Raw genomic sequence first — 10,853 nt, forward strand, 5'->3', positions numbered from 1 at the left:
GGTGGAAGGACTTTCCTTTCTGGTACAATTTCTTCCTTTAGTTTGGGAATGTTTTTTCTAGGATTTTGTTAAAGATATCTTCTGGCAGTTGGTACCGAGAATCTTCATCTCTTCTACTCCTATGATTCTTTGTTTGAGCTTTCCAAAGTGTCCCAAATTTCCTGGATGTTTTGAGCTAGGAACTTTTTTTTTACATTTATTTATTTACTGTATGTATGTATGTATGTATGTATGTATGTATGTATGTATACATCATACAGCTTTCTGCCTGCATGTATGCCTGCAGGCCAGAAGAGGGCACCAGACCTGATTATAGATGGTTGTGAGCCACCAAGTTGTTTGCTGGGAATTGAACTCAGGACCTCTGGAAGAGCAGACAGTGCTCTTAACCTCTGAGCCATCTCTCCAGCCCCAGAGCTAGGAACTTTTTACATTTGGTGTTTTCCTTTACTAATCTATCATTTCTTTAGTATCTTGTATGCCTGCAGTTCTCTATTGCATCTCTTGTATTCTGTTGCTTTTGCTTGTATCTGTACGTCCAGTTCTCTTTTCTAGGTTTTCTGTCTCCAGGGTTGTCTCCATTCCTATTTTCCTTACTGCTTCTATTTCCATTTTTAGGTCGTGGACCATTTTATTCATTTCCTTTCCCTGTTTATTTATATTTTCCTGTATTTTTAAGGGATTTATTTGTCTTCTCTTTATAGGCTTACACCTCTTTTTGCTTTCCTATATTTTTTAAAGGAATTCTTTTTATCTCCATTAAAGGCCTCTATCGTCTTCATGACATGGGGTTTATGGTTATAGTCTTGCTCTTCAGGGGTGTTAGGATATTCAGGGCTTGATGAAGTAGGAGAACTGTATTCCAGTGGTGGCATATTGCAGTGGCTTCTGTGGATTATTTTCCTGAACTTGCCTGTTTCTCTCTGGTTGTCTGTGTTGGTGGCTGAACTTGGTGTCTTGGGTTGGAGTAGACCTCCTGGTATGCATAGGAAACTGTGGACTGGGACTTTGTGTACTGCTGTATAGCTGCAGGTGCAGAGGTTAGAGGTCATTCACTGGGAATCAGTTCCCTCCTTTTGTCTGAGACCTGGGAATTGAAGTCATGTCTTCAGGCTTTGTAAGAAGTGAATGTCTTTGTGTGAAGAACCATCTCATTAATCCAAGTATTTTAGGGTTTGGCGATGTTGTTTTCTGGTACTGGGAACTGAATTTACGGCCTCATATATATTAAGCAAGCCGCCTACCACCAATCTATGTTCCTAGCTCTATATCCTTTATATTCCTTTGAGTTTGCATAATAAATCTATAAGAAGTGCGACCACAAGTCAAACTCCAAAAATTCTGGACAAATTAAAAAAAAAGAAAAAGAAAAAAGAAGAAAAGGTTTATTTTTCTTACAATGCAAGTTAGAAAATATAAAAACTGTCCCCACACTATACTTATTAAGTATTGCCTCCTTTGTGTGTGTGTGTCAGGAGAGCAGTGTGAGCATCACAGAACATAGCTCTCAGACTGCCAGGCCAACAGTGTTCCCCAACCTTCATAGGGCAGCACTGACTACTTCCATTCCTGTTAGGAGCTTCTTTCATTGTCTACCCTCCTACTCCCTTTTAAAGTTCTTACCAACCGTTATCTAAAACTGTGGTGAGTCATATTGTGTATCTATGCAGGGGAATGATGTCACCAGGGACTGAATGTGTCTCGTTGAATCCTCTGAGGTTGAACTTAGCACATGAAAACGCTGGAAGAGAGTACATGCTTGGGCTGCATGCCCCTGTACTCATGTTCTCAGTCTTCATCCTTGTATCCAGAAAATCTTTCTCTTTCAATAGGACCCTTGTCTACCTCTTTCTTCTCCACGAAATTGCAGGGTTTCATGCATCATTGTAGTGTGGAATAAGAATATTGACATAATTTTCCCAATGGATATTATCAGAATAGATGGACAATTATGCAAGACACCGTTCAATAGCAAGTAGATCTACAGAAATGATGCTTCCTCTCGGGAAAATAAAATTTATGCTTTTTTCAATGGTCTGTTTTGGTGCTATTGTATACCAGATAACATTCTAAGCAGTTTTTCTCAACTTCACTTTTAATAAACAAAACCTCCATGTAATATTATTTATAATATTCTGGTCCATCAATGTGGCATTTCAGGCTGGAGCTCTTACATAACAGTTAGTTAATTTTTTAATTGATGTATAAAATCCCTGACAAAAGAAAACTCAGGGTTTCTTTGGGTTTACAACATTACTATACATTTTATATCTCAGGGAAGGATATGTTGGCCAGACAAGGAGGTAGTTGCTTCTACTGTGTCTGAAGTCAGGAAGCAGAAAGATAAATCTACTTACTTTCCCCTTTCCTTCAGTCTGGGACCCTGTTCCATGGAATGGTGCCTTTGCGTTCTATCTAGACGTTTCTATTTCAGGCGAACACTTTTGAACACAAATTCACGAATGTGTTCAGAGGTCAGTCTCTGACTCAGTTACTTTAGCATTGTTATAATATGGCACTATTACCTCGGCAATTTAAAGAATAAGGAGTTTCTTTGTGGCTAATAGTTTTGGAGAGTAGTACCTGACCATCTTGTCAGGGTGTATGGCTACAGGAAGGCAGTTATGGCATGTGAACAGTAGCTAACAAATTATTTCTTGAAGCACAAGCTAACTAGGAAAGATTTAGTCTTTAAAAACTTTTCAACTGGCTCCTAATGACGCACCTCCTCTAACAAGGCCACCCTTCTGATTTAATTCTAAACAGTTCTACTGCCTGGAGACCAACTATTCAAACATGTGAGCCTTTATGGGCTATTCTCATTCAAATGACTACAGCTACTATTTTATCTGAAACCTTAGTATAATTAACCATCTCAAATAACTTTTCCCAAATGACTCAGATGAGTGTTGGAACTAGAATTTCCATTTAAACCATGAATGAACCTGTCGTATTAACCAGTACAAAATACCTTCAATATTAATCCATGTAGTATATTGGATTATATCAAAATAGTGGTTACAATATCTTGTGACTAAGCTGTCTCTTTATAATCTAGAAATGATAGCCAAGCAAGACGAGAAACATGGTAGCTGATATATGACAGGGATAGTGCTGAAACCAGATTCCACTCCACATACTTTGATCTTAAATGATAGGAGAGTTGGAAAATTTCATTAAAATGACAAAGAAAATTCTGTCTGCCTATATGGAGATTTCCTTCATTCTTTTTCCCCTCAGAAATGTGTCCAGCTCTCTTAGTTGACTCTCATTTTTAGGCTTCCATTATATGACACCACGTAATGTCAAATAGTCTTGTTATTCCTCAAAATGTCTCAGTGAGGGTCCTCAGCATATGAATAGGGTCACCAAAGCTTAGAACTACCAGTAACTTTTTATGATTATGTAGCTAATAGGCGTTAGAATCAAAATGATTACTGAAGGGATCTTAGAGAAAACATTCTTCAAAAGGGAGTCCTTTGGAAAGGCTTACAACGATTAGTGTCATAAATATGGATGTGCATGATTAAATGTATGTCATACCTTTTCTTTTCCAAAGATACTTCTCATGACTGCTTTAATGGGTGTACCAGAGCTGTGAAGCAAATGGAAAATTTCCTTCTGTGAACTCTGGGTATTCTCCCCCTAAAATATACCACCCAGACAGGATGATATCAACCAGACTACACAGGTCCACAGAGAAAGCTTGACATGCTCACTTTGAGTGAATCACCTTCCTCTGGATGGCAGAATCAGGCAGGATCAAATCCAATAAGCATTGAAAGTCAAGAAAGAATGCTGAGGTGTGTAATGAGGTCAGACAGGTTCAATACCTAGGGCAACTTGGATCTGTTTCTCCTTTAATTATCCTTGAGACTTTATCTTATATTATAATGGTAGTGAATTAACAAAAACGCAGGAAGTAGGAAACAATAATAACATGGGGGGGGAATATATCTCATAGTAGAGCTTACATGATTGCCTTATTTCTTCATTTACCCTTTCTTAAGGACTATAACAAAAATGCCATTGTCTTCCAGGTATAGCCAGTGTGTCCCTGCATGATGTCAATCATGCAATCATTTTTCAGGCAGATGAGCTCAAGAACTTGATTCATGGCTTCAAATGTGGCTCTCTGGATGCAATTTTCTCTCATAAAAGCTAGCATTTCTGTAGGAAAATGTTTTCTTTTGTTTATCGGTATTCATTTTGTTCATAAGTATAAATTGCTACTTAACAGGTTTATAGATCTCCTTGTTCCCTAAATATTTTGAATTGTTTATCTTACTAGTTCCTGCCAGTCATATCGGCATCTTCAGAAACTTGGACAGGCTCCACCAGCCTTAAGAAAGTTTCCTTTTTCCCCTTTAGTGAAAATTGTAAAGATCTGTTTCTTCAAGATATGAAAACAGGGACTGGAGAGGTGGACAAATGCTGAGAGCACTGACTGCTCTTCCAGAGTTCCCTAGTTCAATTGCCAGCAACCACATTGAGGCTCACAACCGTCTGTTATGGAATCCGACACGTTATTCTGCTATGTCTTAAAACGTCAGCGTACATTGTTCTTTCATGAAACAAACAAACGTGTATATATATATATATATATATATATATAAGTTTTTGTAAAAAAAATATAGAGACATACATGCATGTGTGGTCCCCTCACATCAACTTAACAGTCAAAAATTCTTAAACAGCGTACCAGAAGTGACCCAAGAAAAGTCCCCAGAACAGAGTCAGGAACCTCCCATATAAACCAGAATTTCCCTAGAGTCACAACATAATTTTAGAGATTTAGGACTTGTTCCCGTCACGCCACATAATTTCCATGAACTTTTCCATACAGTAACAAGATATATGGACTTCTTCCCATGTGGGTATCCAATAAACAGAACTGCTTCTCCTGATGTTTCATTATATCCAATGTTTCTCATGTGGATTCCAATAACAAGGCTACTTCCCATACGGGTACATGTTCATCTACAACATGCAGGAATTTTTGGTATGTGGATTTGTGATATCTAGGAGTATCTCTCACACACACACACACACACACACACACACACACACACACACACACACACACACGATATAAACAACTTCTTCCTATTCAAGTAGCAAACATCCAAGACTGTTTCTTATGTGGGTCCCTGATATGCAGGAATTCTTTCTTTGTTGGAATATAATATCCAGTGCCTCTTGCCATGAACGTATAGTATTTCCAGGACTTCTTTCACTGTGGGTGAGTGAGATCCAAGACTTAATTTCATGCAAGTAAAATATATACAGGACTTTATCATTTTGGGTTTGAAGTAAACAGGATTGTGCCCCACCTTTGTTGATATCTATTGCTTCCTTCCATGAGAGTACCGTATCCAGGAATGTTTTTTTACATATGTGCATAATATCAACGGCTTTTCCTATGTAGGACCGTGATATCCCAAGTTTTTTCCATATACGTTTCAAATTTCCAAGACGTCTTTTCCTTCCATTGCAGGTACATGATACATAGTATTGCATGAATTCTTCCCATGCACTCCTTACCATGCATGTACCAATATTGAGGAATGATTCTCACACAGTAACATGATATCTGCAATTACTTCCCATGTGAGTGCATAAATTTGAGGACAGATTGCCTTATTAATCCAACATATCCAGAGCTGGTTCTTATGAACGTATATGATATCCATGACTGTTTCCAATGCTTATACATGACATATAGACCTTTGTCCTATGCAGTTGTGTAACATCTTGGACTTCTGACCATACACATACACTATAAGCTCTCAGGGGCCAGCCCTGATGATGACCAGGTCCCACAGAGGAGGTAAGGAGTCAGAGAGAAAGAAGTGAGTCAGTCATGGTGGTTTGGAGGAATCTTGCAGCCTGACTGATTGGTGGTCTGGTTGCTTCTTTCTTTATAGAGAACTCAGTAGGCAAGGATAGATTCACGTTCCAAAACATAGAAAATATCATTTTTGTCCCCAAACACGTTTTATCTCTTTTGGCCAGAAGTTTAGGCAACATTCATAAATCATGACAGAGCAGAATTATCTTTTACAATTATCGTCCCTCCTTAACCGCAGAACCCTACAGTTAGGATATTGTGGATTCCAGAGCACTGGACAGAACAGCATCGATGCCGGCCTGGGTGTCATGTCCTGAGCAGTGGAGCAGGGTACTAATTGTCATTAGGCCCAAGAAAAACTTTGAGCCAAAGCTAATGCAATTATTATTCAATTTCCAACATAGTACGATGTTTATATTTATTTATTTGTAGAATTTATTCATATGTACAATCTTGTTCTTTGGACATAGGACACCACTTCATGAGAAACGTTTTCTAAGAAATGGAGGTCTTGACACCTCAGTATCCTATCATTTTTTTCAAACCATCCTCTGTTCGTCAGAAAAAGCTGGAGATGACTCCAGGCCATCTAACTTTCTTGCTGTATCTTTTCCTGCAGAGTCTTGGTATATGTGGCCACCAATCTTCTATGCCACATGAGTGCCCGAGGCTATAGTAGTGAGAGGCTTTTGCCTGTTCTGCTGCTAAATTTTCTAGTCCACTGAATCTTGTTCACCTTTTTAAGTTCAGTTTGCTCTGATTACCTTGCTGCTGAGTAAGTACAGGGCAAATGTTCCAAGAATATCTATGAGCCAGAGACCCACTACGTGATCTGTGATGTCTTTGAGTTACAACCTTCAGAGGGCAAGGATATCTTTCCAGTAGGGCCAGAAAGGCTAGCTCCCTAGAAACAGGAGTAATATGCTCAGGACTGTTGTGGGAAATCTTAGAAACAACTGAGATGTCCCTCAACAGAGGAATGGATACAGAAAATGCAGTACATTTACACAATGGAGTACTATTCACCTATTAAAAACAATGACAATGAAAGTTGCAGGCAAATGGAAGGAATCAGAAAATATCATCCTATGTGAGGTAAACCAGTCACAAAAGATCAAATGTCTGTTCAGTAAGTGGATATTAGGAGAAAAAGCTTGGAACACCAATGAGACAACTACCAGACCATACGAAGCTCAAAAGGAAGGGGGATTAAAGTATGGATTCTTCATTCCTACATAGAAGGGGTAACAAAATAATCACAGGAGGTAGAGAGAGGTAGGCACTTCGGAGCGAGAGGGAGGGGGTGGGGAAAAGGGGAGCAGGATCAGGTTTGAAAAGAGACAGGGAGAAATACAGAGGATCAGAAAATTAAAAGAATGTGTGCAGCAATGCGGAGTGGGGAACTAGGATAGCCACCAGAAAGTTGAGATTCTAGCAAAGCAAGAGGCTCCCAGGACGCATGGGGATCACATTAGTTGAAATACCCAACAGTGGGTTTCGAGATCCTGTAGAGATCATATCCAGAGGTTAGGCATGGTTTGCGCCTCAGACATGGGGCCACACACTCATCTCAAAAATATTAACACAGAATTAATTGTTCCTATCTGAAGGAAATGCAGGGACAAAGAATGGAGCAGAGCCCTGTGTTCCTTAAGTACCTTGCAAGGATCCCTGCCCCTAGTTGAGAACACTGTCCTGTATCAAGGCTGAACTGCAGAAACATGCCACAGAGCTATTCCACCTAAGTCTGGGGTACTCATCCAATGGGTTCACAGGAGCTCCATGCTGAAGTATGCACATGGAGTCAATTATGGGAAGGAGTGACTCAAGGGCTGCTGATGTCCAAATGTCTGACCGAGCTCTGGCTTCACCTCAGAAAATCTGTATTTCTGGAGCCTCAGGTACCCGGATATTAGCCATGCTGGTCATTGTTTTGGCTCATAGGCATCTCAGATGGCTAGGACTATGCATCGCCTCTCTCTTCAACTACCTACTGTTCATCAGTCTGAAATGAGATGATAAACTCAACAGCAAAGGACACTGAAGTACCTACAGGCTTTGACTTAATGAGTAAATGTCAGCCTGCTTGATCCATGAAAGCAAGAGCTTCTAGTTCTGCATCTTCCTTTCTTTTGCTCCTTAAGACATCATGACCAAGGCAACAAATTTATAAAAGATAGTGTGTGATTCAGACTCACATTTACAGAACTAGTACATTGTGGTACAGCAAAGGAACAGTTGAGAGCTCTCTGGGCCACAAGCGGGAGGCAGATTGGGAATCACTGGGAATGACTTGGGCTTTGGAAACCTATAAAACGAACCCTAGGGACACAGCTCTTCTCCAAGAAGCACTGCCTTATCCTTCTGAAACAGGTTAACCCACTAGGAACCAAATACTGAATCACATGGTTCTATGGGCACCAAACCCCTAAAGAGATCCTTAGCATCATCAGAAGGAAGGAAAAGTCCCTGAAGCAAAAGTCTAGACCAACACTGTGGAGATGTGCTGAGGGCACTGTCCATATCATGTTCACATGGAGCATTTTTGCAGAAGTTATAAGGGAAAAGGAACACCATGTATATAAGTCTGCAGTCTGGGTTGGGGTTTCATCCCTATTGTCCAGGGAGCTGTTTTTTGCATCCAAAGGACTCCTATGTACCAGTCTTGGTTTAATTTCTAGTCTGTGTGTCAGGATTTTCCCTGGACCTGTCAGCAGAGGCCAAGGAAAGTACTCAACCTCGCTGCATGGCCAGCCTCTTCAGAAGGACAAACCTCAGGAGTAATCACAGCTCCCTGGGCTTGACATTGTAACATTAGCCTGCCCTGGCCTTGCAGGGACCTGACAGGCATAATCCTACCACCCTGGAAACACAGAGGAGCATCAGTACTACATTTGTCTCCATATTGCTGTTCTCCAAAAGTAAGAGCATCCGAATTTAATGTTCACATTCCACGTCCTGATGACATCTGTGTTTTATGTTAATCTTTGATGGCTCCTCCTGGGAAAACATTCTTGCCACGTCTGCGAAGAACATGACCAGAAAGTATCTGAACAGAACCTAACATCAAATAATGCCCCCAAATAAAGCCCAAACCACTTATTAAATGCAGGAAGCAGTGGACACTTACTAGAGCAGTAAGGAGTGGACCAGTTCTGAGAGGGGAAGACAAGAGATATTGTGGCCAAAATCAGTAGGCATAGTGTCTAATGTTTATGACCCAAGGTTAGAGTGAGGAATGGATGGAGACCCACAAATCAGTGTCAGGAAAATAAACAGGCCATGGGTAAGAGAAAGCAAATAAGACACATTGCATGCACAAGTGCATTCACAGAAGCTTGCACATAGACGCGCGCGCGCACACACACACACACTGAGAGAGAGGGAGAGAGAGAGAGGAGAGAGGAGAGAGGAGAGAGAGAGAGAGAGAGAGAGACAGACAGACAGACAGACAGTGTCTCTCTAAACAGGCCATTAATGGGGTGTCATCCTGGCTGGTTCCTTTTCTGAGCTATAGTGAACAATGCAACAATGATGCTGCATGTCTGAGGATCCCTGCATCACATCGATGGATCAGACAGCTGTCCTATTTTACTCGTTCTGAGGGACAAAATGGCTGGCAGCCAGTGGGGTGGCCCCAGTTTCAGTTCCCAGTATCAGTGTGTAAGCAACCATGATTCTCCCTGTCCCACCCATCGTTTGTTGACCTTGGTTTCCTCGTTACCTGTCATGGTGGGCAGGGCACAGGTCACATAAAGCACTTTAAATTCCTCTTCCAGGATGATGAGGATGGGGAACACTTGTTTAAGTATCTACCTTTGAGGGTCTTCTTTGGAGGACCATGTCTTTAGTTTTGTAGCCCCTGTATTCATTTGATGACAGGGTTGGTGTGTGAGTGTGTGTGTGTGTGTGTGTGTGTGTGTGTGTGTGTGTGTGTCCACATGCACACTCACGTGTGTAGTTTTATGTGGGTCAGTGGTGTCTGCCACAAGACAGAAGAGCTGGCTGTAGGATGAAATAGGTTTAAAAAATTCCAGGAATTCTCCTAATTGAAAAGTGTAGGCATTAGTTACAACTCAGGCCTACTGGTCTCAGTACAAGTGACATGACATTTCACCAGGATGATGATGTCACTTAGGGACAACACCTGAGATCCTCCCCCCTGCAAATGAAGCATCCTAACTTCTCAGATTGAGCCAAAGGGCAGCCTTCTTCCCTGGATCTCACCTCACCTCACCCCATGATGTTTTGAAGTTCCCTGTTCACAAGGAAAAAGGTCCATGAGTTATTTCACCGAGAATCGTGAGAGCATCCATTTACTGGGCTGCAATTCTCCCAGGAAGAGTTTTCTCTTAGGAAGTGTTACTTACTGGATCTTGGCACCATCCAGCAGGCTGGGTTTGAGGTTTCTCTGCAGGTTCTTAGCTTGCTACCGAAGATTCCATTGGCTATTAATTGCACACTATATACTGCCCCTGACTTTGTGACTCTGGCTCTGGTCCTGGGGTTCCATATAATGTGTAAAACACTCACTGGACAAGCACTGTCGAGTCAGGGGCCAAACTCCTGGCCTATGTCAGCTTTGATAGACTTTTCTTTGTGGTGTAACCCGTGTGTGTCCTCTTGAGCAGCTCTCAGGTCAGTCTTAAGTGCATCTCAGGGTGTGAACTCAGGATGCAGGCTTAGGGTGACTTTGAGGTCCATGCTTAGCACCAGGAAATAGGCAGCAGAAGGGTTGAGTAAGAGGCCTGGCTTAGATGAATCCCAGAGTATCATTCTTGATAAGACTCCCGGACTGACAGGTTTATTTTGGCCTCTAAGAGCAGGAAATCCAAGGTTAAATATTTCCCTGATACACTATGGGAATGGTCAGAAGTTCAGGCCTAGGAATCTGGTCTCCTGTCCCTAGTCCAGCACATAGGTAGGAGGAGAATACATTCTTGCATGCCCTGTCTTTAACGTGAACAAAGACCATGTGGTTTCGGGAACCAAGACAGTTGCT

General features: G+C 41.4%; 1 protein-coding gene and 1 pseudogene across 6 annotated transcripts in view; one reads left to right on the forward strand and one right to left on the reverse strand.

The window, feature by feature from the left end:
- The window catches only part of LOC134479845 (putative sperm motility kinase W), a 665,424-nt gene that overhangs the window by 533,236 nt on the left and 121,335 nt on the right, over positions 1 to 10,853 (forward strand). The window lies entirely within an intron of this gene.
- Positions 1 to 10,853, reverse strand: part of Mex3a-ps4 (mex-3 RNA binding family member A, pseudogene 4) — a 39,157-nt pseudogene that overhangs the window by 17,109 nt on the left and 11,195 nt on the right.

Source organism: Rattus norvegicus, chromosome 7 (genome assembly GCF_036323735.1).
Source record: "Rattus norvegicus strain BN/NHsdMcwi chromosome 7, GRCr8, whole genome shotgun sequence".
Taxonomy (NCBI): Eukaryota; Metazoa; Chordata; class Mammalia; order Rodentia; family Muridae; genus Rattus; species Rattus norvegicus.